A 19358-nucleotide genomic window follows, 5' to 3' on the forward strand; every position below is an offset into this window, starting at 1 on the left:
CCATGAGCATGTTATAAACGATTTAGACATTCGAGAAGAGTAGTTCAGACAAAAATAATGTAGCTGATGCGTTCTATGAAATAGCCTTTATATTTAGCCAAAAGAGAACAAAAATGCGATGAGCCAGACTGTTGAAAAATTCTGGCAGTTGGGATAGGATTTTAGCCCCGGTCCTGTCGTGTGAAGATCGGCGCCTAAAATACAAAAAATTACTAAGGCATTTCCTCCTTGATACTTCGCCTTATCCCGGGCGTGGCGTGATTGCGGTGTGGTTGTCCGGTTCTATTGTTGGTCTGGGTGAAACTTCATCCTCGCGTTTAGCGGATCTGGACTGAAACAAAACAGAAAGAAAACATCAATTGTGACAGCACAAACATTACACAACTGCGTACGGGGATCTGTCTGGATGGAATCTGAACCCCGGCCCTGTCGTGTGAAGACCGGCACCACTATCGCCTTGGCTACCAGACCGCCCATAGGCCCATAGGCTAATATAGGTTCTTTGTAATTGTTAGTCCTTGGTTAGTATAAGCCGACAGGATATACTAAGGATAACTGGTTCGGTAAAGTATTGAAGTGACAGGCATAAACGGGATAAGAAGAATTGATGAGCAGATCATAACTCTTCAGTGTAAAAAGTGTTTTTTAGATATTTTTTAACGAAGCATAAGAGTTCTGCTTCTTCCTTGGCTCTACAACCTTCAAAGGTCTCGGCCTGCCATTTCTGGCTTTCTGTGATTTGATTTCACCCTTGGCTGGATAGTTACAAGCCGTGAATACGGGGTGGCGGTCTGGATGGGATTAGAACCTCGGTCCTACCGTATGAAGACCGGCGCCACTATCACCTTAGCGACCGGACTGCCCTACAAATAAGAATTCAGTTATACTGCTAGTTCGATACTATCATGAAGGCATTTGTGAATTTTTAACCATCATGTTACATACTTCCAGGTGTCATAAAGTTAGTAATAAACGACCCATTCGAATGCGCCTTTGATTACTCGATAACGCACGTGGTGTACCAATTTGTTTACCTTTTTTTTCTCTCGCCAGTTCAAGCAAACCCCAGCTCACTGAACTTCAAACGAAGCAATTTTAATGTCCTACCTTCATATAAATTCAACCCACCAAAATTGCCAAAAAACAGAACGCTGCAACGATGGTGGAGATGTCGTATATTATCGTCTATCTGGGCGACCTTTATGTTTATGGGTTGAGCAGAACCGACGCAAAAAAGAAATTGGTAAAATAAATGCAAGCCCACTTCCATTTTTCCGAAGCACAGTTTCTACGCGAGAGCTAGCAAGTGGAGTTTAGAATGAAAAATTGGTACGAAAAAAAAAACGCCGGAAAACCCCCGAATATCATAAATGGTACGCAAATATTTAAATATCGTTATGGAGCACGCGATTGCTTCATCCAGTCGGCGGGTGCCCTTTGCTGTGTGGCGCAAAGGAAGACGCAAAGGCACCATTAAGCGTCGTACGATACTTTCACTTTTCCGACCTTGCTATGCGTACGTTTCCGGTACGCCGGGAAGGAAGTTTTCGGTTTCGGTGAGACCCAGCGCCGGGCTTTTGCTTCGGTGTCAGCTTCCTGTCAAAAATAGGAAACTTAGCCTCGCTTCAACACACTCGCAATGACACACCGGCAGGTTTCGCCGAGTTTTGGTGCAGTTTTTAAAATTTGCGTAAGGATTTATGCTAGGACGGGGCGGTTGTGTTGAGCATCAAATGCCAGCCTTGAAGGGCGGCCAGTGTTAGACTGGCCTGGAACGAAAGTAAGTCGTCGCCCGATAAAGTAAGTCGTTATGGAAGTCTGCTAAATTGATTGCAGCCAAACAGTTTCAGGCGCACAAAAAAACTGTGGCATAAAATCAAACTTCTTTTAGAAAGTAATTTTCCGTGTGTAACCTTCGCCAAGTGATGTCAGACAGGCTGCAGGGCAAACATAGGCTCGGGCTGGGTCGTAAAACAGTAATGGACTGAACCACTGGCAGGACCAAACACGCAGCGTTTTGGTTGTTTTGGGTACGTTGGGTCATTAGTTAAACGACATGTAACATCCATTCCAGAACTAGTTCGTCCGTCAAACAGCAACCGAAAGGAAAGAAAAAGAAACATATCCTCCCGCCCCATGGACGGCATCACGCCATAGTGAATGGCATTCTTAATGTCCTTAAAACCTCATTTACCAACAAAAAGTACCACATTTTAACAAAGCAACTAAAACTGTGCCCATCCTCTTGGCTTGCGCTAGATTTGCCATCCGATGGATGGTTGGGAATTAATGATGGAATTAAAGTGAGAACGAAGATTTCACGCGTCGATAGTGATCGCCTCGCCGGGCAGAGAGAGAGAGAGAGATGAGAACACACAGTTGCGGTGCGAATGTGTCACGGGAAGACGAACCCGAGCTCCCTGTAGAAGGTTCCGTTTCGGTTGAGTCAGTTTGTAAGCAATTATTCCAATGTTCCTTACCGTCCGAATGTCTGGATGTCTACTGCAGGATCAGTTTTTCCCCCCAAGATGGGAGACTCCTCGACTACGCGTTGAGGGTACTGCGATTGGTGCAGATATCGCGATTCGGCGTACCCAGCAAATGGAGAAATCACTGTATTTTAACGACCGTTCGTTTTCTTGGGAAGGTCTGAGCTCTGGGACCCGGGTTGCACTTAACCATGGCACATAAAATCCCATCCCAACATCAGCAGCACCAGAATAAGCGCGGCATAATATCGTCCAGCTGGCGAACGGAGGCTTGCGTAATAACGGCGATAGTCTGCCCTCTTGGAAAGAACTCCTGCACCGGGGGTCCATTACCCGGACCATTCGTTTAATTAACTGATAACGAATATAGGAAATCGTTTACCACAGCCAGATGTGGATGGGTGTGCGGGTGTGGTGGAAGGTGCAATAAAATCTTCCGGCAGTTCATTCACGGTAACATTCGCGGTAACAGCTCGCTGCGTACTACTGTTTGGGGCCGTTCGGGGTGCGTACACCATTCGAAATGTTCAAGTGGCTTCCAATTCTTACGAGATCGCTCGTGGAACCTCGTTCACTAACGATCATTGATATTGGTGTGCTGTTTAGTGAATAAAATTTGCTTTAATGGTCAAAATGATTTCAACAAAGAGGTAAGTGGAATTGTATGTAAAATATGAATAGACAATTACAGCAATGCGGTAAGGCCGATGGAACACCAACCAAAAAAATACAAGTTTTGTTTATCTGCAGTTAATCGAGTAGGGCAAACATTTCATCAGAAATGAATGCTAAGAGAATTGCATAACTTTAGGCTCTTCTTCTTTCTCTGGACATTTCCTGTAAAGTCAATGATAAAGTGTGATGATAATCAATCTACAGTTTTTTTTAATACCAATTTTGAGGATCAAGGATGTATTTGAAATGGCCTTTTCAGATTTTTTTTTAATTTTAAGAAAATATTGGAAAAATATTACAACAACAAGCCTTTATTTTAGTGACTGTTGATGTAAAACGACTTACAGGTAGCAATGTGTTTAAAGTTAGAAAAAAAAATTCTTAACCTAAAAAGAATATTAAGTAATTTGTATCAGTTTATATGGTAAAATAAACAACACAATAAAATTAATCATCAAAATGACAAAGTATTTGATTCCTATTACTTGATAATTTCTCGTTGCAATTTTATTACTATAAAAATATTAAAAACACTGTTATGTGTTTATTTAAAACTTATTAGCCATGTTTGCTACCAAGAATTCAATAGGCTTAACATAACATGGATAAATCACTTTGAGCCCCTAAATGTATGTATAGTGAATAGCATAAAGCAATTTAAATGTACCACTACAATAGACCAATCTCTACAGTATAATAAAATTGCCACGGACTAGATCCGTATTTTCTTACACACTATTCTCTTTACTGCATAATTATACCGGCGCAATAGTAAAGAACAGCCTGGAAAACATGTTCATGTATTCGTATCGCATGCGCCTAGAAGTATGCAATATCAAGCATTTTCCTATACTAGGAAATGTTTGGACTAGCAATACGGCCTGGCCGTTCCTCATGCAAGGGTCTTCACACGGTCGGACTGGGGATCAAAACCGATCCAGACCGCTTCCCCGTACGCAGAGCTGACTACCTTTCTCCGGGTAAATTTAAGACACAGAAAGCCAGAATGGAAGGCCGAGACCTTTCAAGTTTGTAGTGCTAAGAAAGAAGAAGAAAGTATTTAGAATTCGAGACTAAAGCTTTTATAAGACTTTAAAGGTTTTTTTTAAATTACACGTGGCACATTGCTCATAGACTTATGAGGAATAGCAATGGCAGCGCTTGTCTTCACATGACAGGACCGGTTATCGATTCCCATTTGGATTTTTTCCCGTACGCAGGACAGACTATCCAGCTTCGAGTAAACTAAATCAAGAAACTAGTAATGACAGTGTAGGAAGTGTTTGTCTTTTGTGAGCTATAAAAGATGAGGCATAAAATGGTTCAATTGTTTAAATTGTATTTGATAATTATATTGTGTATTAGAGCATTAATATAGCCATCTGGATCTTTATATCTCCTGTTGTATTTATTTATCTACTCACAGTAAAAGTTTACAGAAAGCTAAGAATTGTGTGAACCGGATCTATTCATGTGGTTAACGAGATGCTGTGAGCCTATTAACCAGATTGAAGCTAGCTTCTGTACAACGAGCACGAGTGAGTTTGATTTCATAGGCACCACGTAAGATGGATACCCGGTTTCCTCATCACTTTCTAAGGTAGTAGCAGCAACCATCATCGTTACCAATAACACTCAACCGTTCCAGGATAGCCGAAGCTGAAAAGTAAAGACTACCCTTTAAAGTACGCACGCACATTTAAAATACTGCTCGAAAAGGGAGTTTACACCAAACAAATCTCAATGACCGATCCGGACCGGCGGATGCGCGAGTGAGCATAATCCGTCGATTGTGACCACCCAGGTTGAGGTTGTGTTTTGTGTTGTTTTCATTTTAAATGCGAATGCGCGTCCCACGTTGTGCACGTGTTCAAGCAGCATGGGAAGGAAATTTCATTCACCTCCCGGTAAATGATTACAAATAAAACGTCCATCGAAATGTCCAGCAGCAGCAGCACAGTTGGAGATGGCAGGGCCGGGACGGTTTTAAAAAGAGTTAACGAGTTTGTTTTATACGTATTATCTTTACCCGGTTTTGTTTGGTTGGTACAGCACCTTTCACCGGCTTATAGTGACAGGAAGTTTGTGTTTTTGGGAACGGTGCAGTTTTATTTGTCGAGATTTTACTGTGGTGCGCTTCGGCGCTTGATAGCGCCGCCATCATTACACGCCACTGCTTGTGTGTTCATTCGTGGGGTTGTAGATGTTTTTTTTTTATTTTTATTTTGTTTTGGTGAAATAAAACTGAAGCACACAGAAGGGGTGAGGTTGGCTCAATCCGGGTGGCGGGGAGCATGAGCATTAAAGGTTAAATCCGTGCGAACGTTATACTAGGGGTACAAATGACGAGCGTACAAAGCGTGTGGTTTTATTTAGAAAGCATTAAAAAGGGCGTACTGTAAAGTGAGTAATAAAATGTTTTTATAATTAAACGAATGGCTCTTGATTTTTTTTGGGAGTCAGACAGGTTTCCGGGGGTTTACCATTTTTACGTGAAACATTGGGTGAAGCGATAACGTCAATTTCTTATCAAGCTTGGGTGTTTGGTTATTTTTCGTTGTTTGTACAAATATTTTGTTTTACCTAAGCGATTGTTGTAAGCTATTAAATTTTGTTGGTAGTTCTTTTTTAAATCTGTAATCTCTTTTTAATGCTCTTTGTAACGGTTTATATGAGTAAATTAAATAATTTAATGCAAATTGTTTTCAAGGCTTGAGTCCAATTTAAATGTTGTATGAATTGAGGATGTTTACAGCTGACGTCTTCCGCGATTGCTACAAACGATTTGTTTGAAGCTGTTGCTGATCTCCGGCAATATAAAACCGTTGAAGAATCCACGCATAATTTTGTCAGTTATAACCTTGTTTATGTTAGTAACTTCAAGGACCGCATCACAGTCAAGACAGAAGACCTTCTCTTCTATCTCAAAATCATGAACGTCAACTAATTAGGACAAAAATGGGAATCCTAGTCTCTCTCTCTTTCTCTCTCTCTCTCTCACTTTCTTTCTTCTTAGCCTAACGATCTCTTAGGTCATACCTGCCATTTCTGGCTTACTTGACTTAATGATGCCAAGTAGTTGGATAGTCAGTACCCGGATAGGATTTGAACCCAGATACTGCCGAGTGAAGCCGAGCGGCCCCGGTGCTATCGTCTCGGCCATCGGACCGTCCCTAGTCTAGTTCTCGTATATTATAGTTCAAATATATTATCTTCAATTAATCAGACCTCAATTCAATATTTGTGGCCACATGTTACGGTTGAGTTTGCTCTCAGAATCACGCTGTAATCAACCATTCAAGTTGATCAATATCTTCTTCGAAATTTCAGAATCAAGCTCATTGAACTAAACTAATAAAATTTCTGTTTTAAAAAAAATTCTGTAAAAAAAAATTAAAATTAAAATTTCTGTTTAGTTCTCATACCTTCTTGCAGAATAAAATACTGAAGTGATGACACTATTGCCCGTCAGCAGGTTTCAAAAATATATTCCCTCCGTCATTGCATTGCGCGCTCCGGGGAGAAAGCATCGAAAGATGGCAACACACCTGACATTAAGCAGCACCACCCTGCACCATGACGTGGTTGTAATGAATACCAAAATAATATGCTACGCTAATTCTGCCCCATCCTACACCGCAGCAAGGCGAACACACATCCCAGACTAGGCGACCGGCGAATTGCTGACACACCCGTCGCAGTGCACCGAGCAGAGCGCAGTGCATCGGCATCGCGTGTGCAGCACCGCACCACATCGTCGGAAGGATCTCATTTGACACGGTAATCTTTTTAATGCATTTTCGCCATTTTCCTACCGAGATGGTAGATTTTCGGTCGTCCGTTCCGTTTAGCAGCGCGTGTGAGATTTCTAATATTAACCGCCGCTGGTGACAGTCAGTCTATGGATATTTGTTTGCGCGGGATTTTTTCGGGGTTGACCGCAAGGGGCGGTGTGGCTGTGTGAGTGTCGTTGGCCCCTTCAAGATGCACGAACGCGCTTCAGTTGAGTGACAGGTGAAAACGGAAAACTATTTTTCCGATGATTTTTCCTCCCAAGCTGTTGTGGTGGTTGGGAAGAAGGGGGAGTTGAAGAAGCACGAGTAGGATGTGTTTGGCATGTGCTCGGAAGGTGGAAAGAAAAACGATACTCGGAGTCAGGTTCAATTTTAAAATTAATTTTCATGACTGCCAAATGGCATAGCGGAATGACGCGTACGATTAAGGAAGTGATGCCAGATGTATGGGATGGAGGGGTTGTAAGGGGAGGAAAGGAGGGAGGAGAGCGGTCGTAACACGCAATCTAAATTTAGGGATTTAAGAAAGGAACATTAAGAATTTCTCTCGCATTACGTCAAGTGCTAATGGAATAAGTTACAAGAGTATGTAAATCTATGAAGTTACAAATCTCACAAGTAAAGTTAAAATTTAGTAACAAGAAAAATAAATTAAAAAAGAAAACATAAATATGAAGTATAATTACCTAATATAAATGAATATTATCGAATAAAACTAAAAATAAAAAACATAAGCATAACAAAACTGAAAAAAACTTTTGAAATTCGTTAAAAATTAGCAAAAAATTACCTTCATACTAAGAAAGCATAAAAAACAACAAAAAGTTTTTGTAAAACAACTAAAATACTCTATAGAAGAAAAATTAAGCAAAATAAGTTTCAAAAAGAACAAGTATAAAAGCTTGAAGAAAAACCGTTAAGCTGTCATACGTAAAACTTTAATAAATAAGTAAATAAAAAGAAATAAGTCATTAAATAAATAAATATAAAAGTAAATAAATAAATAAATAAATAAATAAATAAATAAATAAACAAATAAAGTAATGAACCAATAAATAAATAAATAAATGAAATGGAGAAAAATTAAAGTACAAGCAAAAGATGTAAAGATACTTTAATTGAATTTGCTAAAAGAGTTTTTTTTATTGGTAAGGAACGGCCTGGCTTAAAGAGCTAATAAGTAAAAATTCAATTGGAAACTCTAAACCAATTTGTTCTATGGATTTTTTTATTTGTACCTTTGTGTTCCTATCTGTAGCCAACAGCAATATACATCGTATCGTACATCAGCTTGATGCAATTTTGTCAGACCACCTCACAATATTTCTACAAATTATATATTCCTCTCCCCCAGGTGGAGAATCATTCCCCCTATAAATTTGCCCTGGGGACTGTGGAAAAGTGCAAACATTCTACTTTAATTAATTGTAGCACATTAGCCACAATCCCATTCGGCTCGGCGTCGACGTCTTTACATACCAACGCTAACGAGCTGCCCCGTGACAACGTCATTCAATCGGTGCACTACGGGCGGTGTACGGGCCCCGAAACACATGAACCGGCCCCAATGTGTGCACAAATGATGCAATAAGTTATAATTACCAGACGAAGCAAGGGGGTTGTGGCAGGTGGAAGGAGGGAGGAATAAAAATCAACCTCCCCGAAAAGTGACATGTATTTATATCCACTTGAGCGAGAGGCATCAGCATCAGGTTCATCCTCGCCAGTCATCGAATTGCATACTTGCGGGCTGAAGCTCATGGTTGGATGGAAGGCGCGGGAGAAAGCCTGGTGAAATGTTATAAATTCCATTTTGCTGTTGTGAAGCGGTGAAGCAGATTTTTGACAGATGAGTTAGGAATGTGCAAGGAACGAATGACTCCTGCTCTGGCTCGTTCCACTCGTCATTTCGATTGGTTGTATTTAAAACAGCAGCCGGGTTTGGGTTTGGGTTTTTTTTTTCAACGACCACACAAAGCGATCACATGATGATGGAATTTTGTTTATGGAACATGTCAATTATATGTCATCGTTCGTGTGGCCAGCTCATCCGTGCACGAAGCGTGTAGCTCCGTTTGCAGAATACAAAATTGAACATTTTTGAGTGACGTTACGGCACAGTATCGGTAGAAATGGTTCCTGCGGGATATATCAGTCTACTTCGGCGCGTAGCTTGTGTAACCTAATACACTAACGTCCGATAACCTAACGTAACTTTTGAACCATAATGCTCGATGGAACATGATGCCTTTTCAAAAATCAATCAACAGATCAAAATTCATGTCAGTGAGTTCAACGAACAAAGCGTTACTAGCATCGGATCTGTAATTAATATCGATCAGCATGACTTATTACAAAGCATTACTAAAGTTTGCTATCCGTTTGATTGATTCCAGACAGGATGTGCTTGTTAGTTGCGAAGCAATGATCATATCTCCTCATGCTTCCTCATAAAACCATAATAAAGCACATTTCTAGTGACTTAACTTGCTATTGTCAAACCATTGCCGTTGACTATCGCCATCCCTCAAGGCAGCCCTACTCAACTCATAAATCTATCATTCCCGCTTCCCGAATCGATATTTTACTGCCCTCCTTAAGGTTAAGAGATTGCATCCGAATGCAATTCCAGCGCGGGGCTGTGTTTGCAAATCATAAACATTTCTCCCCGTCGCTGCAATCACTAGGGGACGACTGGACGACCCATTTAGGAGCAACGACGCCGTGTTGCTCGCTGTTTGCCAAGATAATAATAAATATGAATATTTGGTAAATATTGGTACACAGTTCGGCCAGCGCCAGCCCGGTACGGGGCCGGCTGGGCAAACATGGCCAGCTGGCCATCTTTGCCATCCATAAAGACGCATAAAGACATTGCGATCAATCCTTTCCGTAGCCGTACCGTATGTGTGTGAATATTATCCTCCCGCAACAAACTTTCCCAACCGCCCGATTGGAAACCTGCTCGCACGCGAGGCGAAGTCGAACGGGGCAGTCAAATTGTCCACTTTATCATCAGGCGCGACGGTGGTTGTCATCGTGCTCAGCTAACGGGGCGTGAAAACGGTGGGGCCAATCCCTATCACACGGGAAGCCTCGCAAATTGAAAGAAAAACCAAAGTTAAGTGAGTTCAAGCGGCTGCTGCTGCTTCTGCTAGTCCGGTTTGAAGGTACGGCTCGAAGGTAATCAATTCCAATATGCGTAACGACCTGACGGAAGAGTCGTAAAATTGATTTACTGCGAGCCGTACGTTAGGTCGTTAGGCCTGTCGACGTGCAGCCGGAAGCAAACGTCCCAAACTGCGAAATTGGCTACCAATAATGCTCGTCCAGGATCGAGTGGCCTTGTGCGCGAATTCGAACAGGTTGTGAGGAAGTTGACGCGATATGGGATTTCATATTACTTCTTCAATTTCCCAATGATTATGCGGACCATCCACCGGGGGAAGTTAATTGCATCTCAACACACATGTGTTGTGGAGATATCCTTTATGTGCAAGTCTTATCTGTTGCGCTTTTTTTCAATCACATGCTTCATCAATATGGTGACGTGACCGGGAACCGACATGATGTTCCTAAGGTATCAGATCAACAAAGAGGCACGAAAAAGACACCTCCCGACCATCGGATAAAGTTCTTGAGCGTGATTTGCATAAAGAGCGAGATTTGCATTTGCTCACCCGATAGGATGGTCGAATGCTGGAAGTTCGTCAACTCTTGAAAAGCGCGACCGGCAGACGAACTCGGCCGGTCCTGGGGGCCAAGTGTTCCAATTTACAATTCAAATAGTGGTGCTCTTCAATGCACAAAAGTGTTGCCCCTGGTTGGCAGCAGACAGGCAAGTATTGTCAGCTTGTGTTCGATTAGTTGTACCTTTGCTCTGCTTCTTGGTTTCCTTGGTGCTTGCAGTGGCCTCGGAACAGGTATTACATTCGCATCTTGTCAAAGCTTCTTGTTACCTTGGGTGAGACAAGCCGGGTAGACGCATGGACCGCCGGGTTGGTTAAGCTTTACATTATTCACCAGCGTACGGAAGATGGGAACCGGAACCACCGGCGTTCATTGGCAGGATTCTTCCTTCCGGGCGAATTTGATAGGCAGAACCGGTTTGGGGTTGTTGTCTAACTTGGAAGGTACGATGCGAAGATGCAGCAGGTTACACAATGTGCAGGAACATCAGCCTGGGTATCATGTTGTCTAGTATTAATTAGACTTCATGTCAGGATTCTAAACAACATCGATGTGCCGAAGAATCGACGGTACACAAAGGTTTCATGAGCTTACCGTCAGCTGTTGTAATATCGCCTAGAATAGACCACACTCTGCTAGGTCAAGGCGTTTAAATGTGTATTTTTGGGAGATAAATATTGAGAGATGGTAAAAATAAATTTCTGCCAGTCAGGTTAGCCTTACCAAATATTCTACGATGGTCAACTAACAACAAATGGACATCATGAGCGATGACTGATTGACAGCTGTTTGCTGAGCTGAACGTTATTCCTCGTGTGGGGTAATTGCAGATTTGGTTCCGTACTTCCTAGCTCAGCATGTAAAGGTTTCCCAGAACCAGATGATGCTAGAAAGATAGCGGATAGTGTATTTACGATGTTAAAATGAAAACTTTTAAACATTTTTGACATCAGCTTTAAGTCAAACACACATTTGACACATTCGCTATCCGCCCGTCGTAGTAGTAGAAGGACTTTGGAACAAAGCAACCATAGCAACCGAACCTGTCAAAATTTAAATCCTTCATCCTGGGTGCAAACGTGGAACGTGCCCCGAAACGTGTGACGCTCAGTTCTTGTTTCGCTACTTCATTACCATCATTCCGGTTGCCAGCACGGTTGACGTTTGCCGCCTATCAAAAGTCAATCATTTCGCCAGAATTCGGTCGATTACGATCGGAAGCGCCGAACGAAGGGAAGCCAGCGTGACAAGACAGTGTAGCTGTTCAAGGTTAACGATGGTAGTAACGGAAGCTACCTTTCGTTTCGTTCCCCGACCCATTTGTGTTCTTGAAGTGAAGTGATCGTCTTAGCGGTTGAGTTTGCACGCGAATTTTGTGCGTGTCAAAATGTGTTGGGGCGAGCGCGAAGGGTGTGTGTACATCACAAGTGCGTGCGGATCTCCCGTTTTTGTGACAGCATTATTCGAACATCATCAGCACCGTGAGCTGGATGGATGGATGGATAGTTGCCTGTTTCGGTGGCCTATCGCCCAGAGGAGGAAGTACAGCAGCTCATCCATCATCTTGAGTCGTCGGTGAAGAACTTTCCGTGAGTTTAAGGGGGGAGAAGAGAAATGAGGGAATCGTTCTCAAGTACGCGTTCTGAACGCTGAACGTCGTCGCGGTTGTGCGATAGAGATTTTGGGGATGGACCACATTAAAGGTAGTTTTTGGAAATTTTTGGCCCATTTCAGCCGTCTATTGACCTACCGGAGATAGCAGGAACGAGAGAGAGAGTGCGCAAGCATGGCGTACAAATCTGTTTAATTATAACACAAGAAGATGGCGTCGATGATGGGTGATCGGGATTGAATGGTGCACGCGTACAGCATTAGCGAGGGCACGTGTTTAACTTTTGTTTGCTTAGGACATTCAATCGCTCGTTCGTTACATTCGACGCTCAGTCCGGATTGGGACGTCCGGAACACAAAAACCACAAGTACCAATCTTTCTCAGTTAATTTTTGATTACTGTCGTACATAAAGTGAGTAGCGAAGAATGCCTTTTTGGAGGAGAGATTTAGCTCTCTGTTTCTCCCTATCTGTTTCTTTGTCTGTTGTCACAATTGGGATAGGGAGTGCAAGAAGATTTCCTGTTTGTTCGATCGATATCGGCATAGTATCTTATTAAAGGGGATGATATACGACACGTGCGCTGATGTGGTGGCAAAATAATTAAATTGAACAATTAATTTTTGGAACACTTCGAGAGTTGAGAAAGAGATAGTAGCGAGGTGTTCCCTAAGCTTAATATGCACATTGTGTTTGGGATGAGACTTAAAACCTTAAACAGGAAAAGTCCAGTCGCTTTTTTTGTCTAAGATGGTGACAAAACAGTACGTAAGAGCTCTGAATTCGCTACTGGCGGCCTAGCTGCAGGCGGAGTGCTTGTGTCTGATGATACGATGGCTCAGCTGAGTTGTTGTGGCTTTCGGGCCCAGGCATTTTGCCGGCGACATGACTGTCAGTAGAGGACGGTGTCCCGCAGTACAAAACCACAAAGGCTGCCTCCCGTCTCAGACCCACATGACGACATTACTAACGGAACTCATTTTCCTCTAGAGATCATCTGGGATCTAAACGGCCTCCTACTTTTTCCTACTTTTCCTACCTTTACTTCAACACTCCCTACTTGCCCAAAATTGGAGGATATCTTAGAAAATATTCGGTCCGATGGCCGAGGCGCTAGCGACGCCGATCTTCACACGACAGGGCTGGGGTTAAAATCCCACCCAGACCGACTCCCTGTACGCAGGTAGGATATGGTGCTCTTAGGTTCGATAGAAAACTTGAAGAAAACATATCTGCCTCTTCCAGAAACTTTAAAAAAAGTTTTAAAGTCTAAGCCAAAATCAAAATAAGGAAATTGAAATGAACCATCAGGTTAGCAAGTTCTGAGAAACTTGAATGTGCCTTGAAGATATTGAAGAACTTGAGTGGAAGAACTAATGATGCTAAAGCCGGATACCTCCACTCAAGGGTTTGCCTACTCCCTTAATAGCACTCGCTTTCATAATTATTACCCTTCAAGATTATCCGAAAAACATCGAAACGAGTCATAAAATTTGAAGCTTTACGATGAGCTACCCCATAAACCCCAACAGAGAGGTACATCTCATATCACTTGCAAACGAATGTCTCCCGTCTCATCGCTTATCGCATCCCTTAGTTGTTTTAGTTCAAACGAGCTCTCCACTCAAAACTCGAAATGCTGTGTGTGTTTTAGACATCAAATGTTGCCCATAAAACTATTTACGTTGGTTGCGTTGCTGCTTTTTTCGTCGTTTGATACGATCACAGCGGGCGATCGATGGCCTTGAGAGATTTGGGGAAACGGCGTCTAGGACCGCGTCTAGCGCTGTTGCTTCATTAATTAGATCCAGTGAGGTCCGGTCGAATCGAAACATGTTCTTCCCCGTTTCCTTACCTTGTTGAAGAGGTTCTGTTGCTATTTGCGTTGTTGGGGGCTGCTGAAGCTGCTGCCACACATCATTACCGAATCGATGCTTCAGTCGTTTGTCTTGGCTACGCACACGAAATCCATTTGCTGATGATCTGACGATGATGATTACGTGCTGGGTAGTGATGATCGTGTTGGATACTAATAATGTGTCTGCCGAAAAAAAAACAAAGACTGGGGAAACAGACTCGCTGAGCTTGAAAACTTTTACCTTTTACCAGGGTCGGTAGTTAAAGGTGGCCCTCATGTGTACCATGTGTACCATGTACGGGCGGGAGTTTCGTTTTTGATGGCTTTTTCCAAACTGCCTTTGTGAGTTTAGTTTTTACGGCCGTCGAACTCATCGTCCCTCGCTTTGTTCGCTAGGATAGGTGGATTTCTGCCATCTTTTTTTGTTGAAGAGTTTGTCGAGTGTTTGGCATCCAGATTTAGTTTATTTTACGACCGCTACTACCTCCGGATGGGTCGGCTGTGATGGGGCACACACACGGGAATCGATTTTACGCGTCCAGCTACAGGAAAGTCAGCCCAAAAGCTGAGTCGATCGGATCGCCATTTCGGCACGCGGAAAGGACTTCGACATCGAAGCACACTTTTATCCCCGCTACAATGGACAAGTTTTATGGCCAAGAATAATCCACGTGGATGAGTGGCTTTCCGAGAAAGGGGCTTGGTTTTCCTGGTGGCTGGAGACAAGATGGGACCACTTGCCAGTGGTTTGCAGTGGGTAGTAGTTGGTAGTTGCAGCTGAATGGCTGTGATATACTCACCGGCAGCTACTATCGATGTTTGCTCTCGGTGGTATCGGTAACAAACAGGAGCGTACTGGGAACTGTCATGCTGGGGGAACTAATTAAAAAGTAATAATTACTGACACGAAACCCCGAAAACAGCTAATGGCCGTTGATCCGACAGCGTTTGACGTTTTCCCCGACGTGTAGGATGATGGCCGTTCGCTGGCAAACTTCGAATGGTTTGCCGTGTACATCGCCATTATCATCACTGTTGTTGTGGCCTGTCCGACGAAACCGATGTTGACAACTATAATTTACTTTTTCACATAATATCACACCAAACGAAGCAACGGTTACACTATCATCATCATCATCATCACCATCATAATCATCATGATCATAAGCTACCCGCAGCCGTTGGGAATTGGGAGGTGGTTCCAGTATTCCCGAAAGGATGGCACGTCCGACAGTCTCGTGTGCAAGTTGCACGGGTTGATTGGTGTACGATTGTCAGCGGATTATGATTTATGATAACGCTACTTTAATGACAGTTTCCTCGGGCCCGCCAGAGTACTGATGACTTTATTTCTTCCGTTCGCTGCGAGGGTGTCGGATGAAATTGTAGGGCTTTTCGATTAATGATGCACACACACACACACACGAGCCCACGGAGTTGGGTGATAAGTTTGGCGAGGTCGTTAGTTTAACAGTCCTACGAAGAGAAAAGAAACTGTGTTGCGAAGTGGAAGTTTGTGTTGATTGAGATGTACTGGTCCTAACGCCACACCGACATTTCTGGCGACCGGAAGTCGCCCTGTTTGCTAAATGGGAACCACAAAACACACACATGAACGCATGCTGACAGTAGAAGAGCGTTTGGGACCTCCCGGTGCACTTGGAAAAGGTGTGACGATGGGTGAGCGAGTGGTGCGCGTTTTTACGTCAGTGGCCGGGCCCGGATCATTAGTGAGTGCAGCGATCCGCGATCGGATGATGGCTGGATGGGACGACGCGTTTTGATTGAACTTTCCAATGGCGGTGTGTGTGTGTGTCATTAGAGGAGGCGGGAGTTATGAGTTAAGCAGGGGAATTGTTTCTATTTCTCTTTCGCTACGGCTGGCACTCATCAAAATGTGTGTGAGAAGGTGATGAGGAGGGTCTAATTGACACGCTAGATGACAGAGCTATTAAGAACAACCGGTGAGTTCTTCTTACTTGTTGGGGAATATTCTTCGCAGATGGGTGTTTGCTAGGTTAGCCTTTTAACCTGCGATGATACAGCACTACGGGGAAGTCACCGGGAAGTCTCTTTATGTAGAATAAATCTGGTGGCTGAGTTGTTCGAGGAGATGCAGCTGAGATACTCTCCTGAGAATAAGTGGGATTTAGTAGACTAATGCTTCCAAGAATTTTTGTAACTAATATGGCCAGATTAACAGCAAAGGAATTACTAAGATCTGAGCTCGTTAGACGTTTCATGTCACTTAACTCGAGAGTTCTGACATCTAAGTGCCCTCCTTCCGACATTCAGAAGGATCTCTTTAGCTTTGATGTCACCTTTTTCTTGCGCGAAATTCCAGTAAGAGTTGGAATTCAGTTAGGTTAGGCAAGCGTGCTTCAGATGTTTATCTGGCAATGAAGGCTATCATAGGTGCAGGATAACAGACCAACAGCTGTTGTATTATTTAAATTCATGTCCAGATGACACAGACGATTCAAAGATGTATAGCGCTCAAAGCCAACAAACTGATTAAAATACTTTACCCTTTCCTAAACAGAAAATCAAAATTAAATCAAAAAAAATAAATTGCTCATTTATAAAGTATATGTTCGGCCTATTATCACATACGCAGCCCCTGCTTGGAGTAGCTGCGCGTTGGTCCATCGCAAAAAATTCAAATCAAGCAAAACAAAATACTTAAAATGATTCTAAATGTACCACCGTGGTACAGAACTAATGATTTGCATAATAAGCTTAAAATTTTGAAAATTGATGATTATTTATTAAAAAATAGTATAAATTACCTTAGCAGATGTATTCAAAACTCCAGTCGGATTATTCAACAATTAGTCTACAAAATCTTCAAATAACGTTAGATTGAACGGATTATATTCTATAGTTTCTCTTTAGGATTAAGTTTAGGTTAGTTCTGTATTTAAGGTTAGCTTAGTGTTTAAATAATTTTTTTTCTTTCAATCGTGGTTTTTTTTGAATTTTTTCCGCAACTAAATAAGTTCATTCAAATCAAAAGATTTTATCACAGCAATCACTAATCTAAAAATTCAATTATCAATGTGGAGTGCAAGTTTAGCGAACCCATTATTATTTAAGTATGCATTGTTCAATAACATTATACACTTGTTCCCAATAAAACTTCTACTACTACTGTATAGCGCTCAAACAGGTGGTCCACTTTTTTATCTCCAAAAATAGTCCAAATGTCTGTTGAATTATTGATTTTAATTTGATATCAGAGCTCCCATAAAATAGTTCAGACCGTCACCAAGATCCTCACTTAAATATTGTCCGATGAACTTAAAGAATTTGTCAGAAGTTTTCCAGTTGAAATTTTACACCTTCTTTTAATTAAATATCACTTTAATCCTTTCAACTTCATCGCCCACTTTATGCTCTAGCTCAAGTGGCACATGCCCTTACACTTTAAAGTGCTCCACATTTCTTCAACATTGTGTGACTCATTTAATTTTAATTATTCTAACGTTCCTTACGTGACTCATAGTCGATAGTCGCTCAACCACAATAAATAGTCCTTCCAGGCAGTTGGTGTAAATTAGTTCCCCACTTTGCAAACAAAAAAAGGAGCCCTGCGTGTCTTTTAGCGTTAGCCAATTTTTGCAAACAACGCATCAGGTCCATCAGAACAATCGAAACATGCATGTGCGTGTTCGTCCCATGGTGCGTTATGCGGGAACAGTGCCACCGGAACGTTCATTTCCATATAACAAAGCCTAATTGCATACCGGTTTAGTGTTTTTGGAGCAGTGCCAAGCCACGGACCGTGGCACATATGGTGGCGGCGGTACCGGGTCATAAAGCTGTCCCTGCACAGGCTGAACAGGTCCACGCGCAATCGTAAAGCGTCGCCCGGAGCAGGGCAGAGAGGTCATAACAATGAAAATGCGTTTTCCAACGACATCGAACCGAATTTTACCGCGTGTATTAGCCGTTGAAATCAAGCTGTCAACCGTCACCGTGGGCGTGCGGGTTTTAACGGGCGGCCACCGATAAATAATCTTGCGGCCGCCACCTGGAATGGCCGGTGTGTGTTCTAAATTAAAAACCCTCTCGCGGGAGGGCTGAAATATATCTAATATAAAAGAACAAACGCAACACGCACCGCGTGACCAACTCCCGACGAGTGCGTGTGTTAGGTTGCGGTCGTTAAAATTGCTCATTAGGTGACAACGGGGTTGCAGCATAAAAACAGGAAGTTCGGGTGTTGGGTGAGGTGCGCGCAACACGCTTTGCACATTTTAATAGAAAGCCATTAAAATTCATTACGATTATTATGACCTCACGGCCCGAAGTAACAACACCGCAGCAGCGGTGGTACGCATCCGCCTAGAACCGAATCGCGCCCCAGTAACAGCGGTCATTTACATCCGTCCAAATCATTCCCGGTGTTCCGGTGATGGGCCACGGCAAGTGTTCATTTCGAATTCGCCACCGGCGCATGATTATGGAGATGCGATCGGCAGATGGAAACCAATGGCCCCGGCGATAGCTTGAGCCATCTCCGAGCACGGACTCCCTTGGCAACAGAGATCGGTCACGAGCGCACATACACTCACTCGCGCATGTGAACGATCGGACTGATCGAAGCGTATTTCGAAATGCAAGCGCGCCGCCAGTTGCTACGCTCCGTGCCACCCCATTTGCATTCAGGTTTGGGTGAATGGCCGCCGGTTGTGATGAAATAATACCTAAAGCCCCTCTCTCCCGAAAGATCTCGCGATGCTGCCATGTGAGAGCATCGGTGGGGACCGCAGCCATGGTTACGTGTGGATTTTAGGTTTTTGGGGCTACCTGGGAGAGGGAACCCGATTGCGTCAAGTCGTGCGACAGTTTGACGTTCACTGAACTTTGGGCTGGTGTGGCCCTGGCCAACAAGAGCACCGCCGAGTTCGTAGACCCGCGTGATGGCCGCGACCGAACAAAAAACACGCCGCTGATCGGTATCGGTTAACGGTAAGCTCGGTGTGATGTAAGTGTTATTGTTGAGAGCTGCGTGTGTGTGTGTGTGTGTCTTGGGAGTCGAATGTGTCCATCGCGATTATCTATGGAAAAGGGATTAGCGCCTGATAAGTAGCCTCTGCTCTTGCGGTTCGCTTTTCATGCTCAGTCCCTACGCTCAAGGTTTTCGTATCTTTTGAAGCTATCTTTTCTCCATCTAAAGCTATCCGCACACATCGTGATATTATCTGCCTTTCTAAAAAGTAGTTTGAACACTGCCGC

The 19358-nt window shown here is 43.1% G+C and overlaps 1 long non-coding RNA gene across 1 annotated transcript; it reads right to left on the reverse strand.

The window, feature by feature from the left end:
• Window positions 1-30: 30 nt before the first annotated feature.
• On the reverse strand, window positions 31-15831 carry LOC118503388. The gene is made up of 4 exons (XR_004905182.1): window positions 14918-15831; window positions 14359-14833; window positions 14115-14300; window positions 31-331 (listed from the first exon to the last, which is right to left on the reverse strand). It is a non-coding gene; the product is annotated as an uncharacterized LOC118503388 (long non-coding RNA).
• Window positions 15832-19358: the final 3527 nt, after the last annotated feature.

Source organism: Anopheles stephensi, chromosome 2 (assembly GCF_013141755.1).
Source record: "Anopheles stephensi strain Indian chromosome 2, UCI_ANSTEP_V1.0, whole genome shotgun sequence".
Classification (NCBI taxonomy): Eukaryota; Metazoa; Arthropoda; class Insecta; order Diptera; family Culicidae; genus Anopheles; species Anopheles stephensi.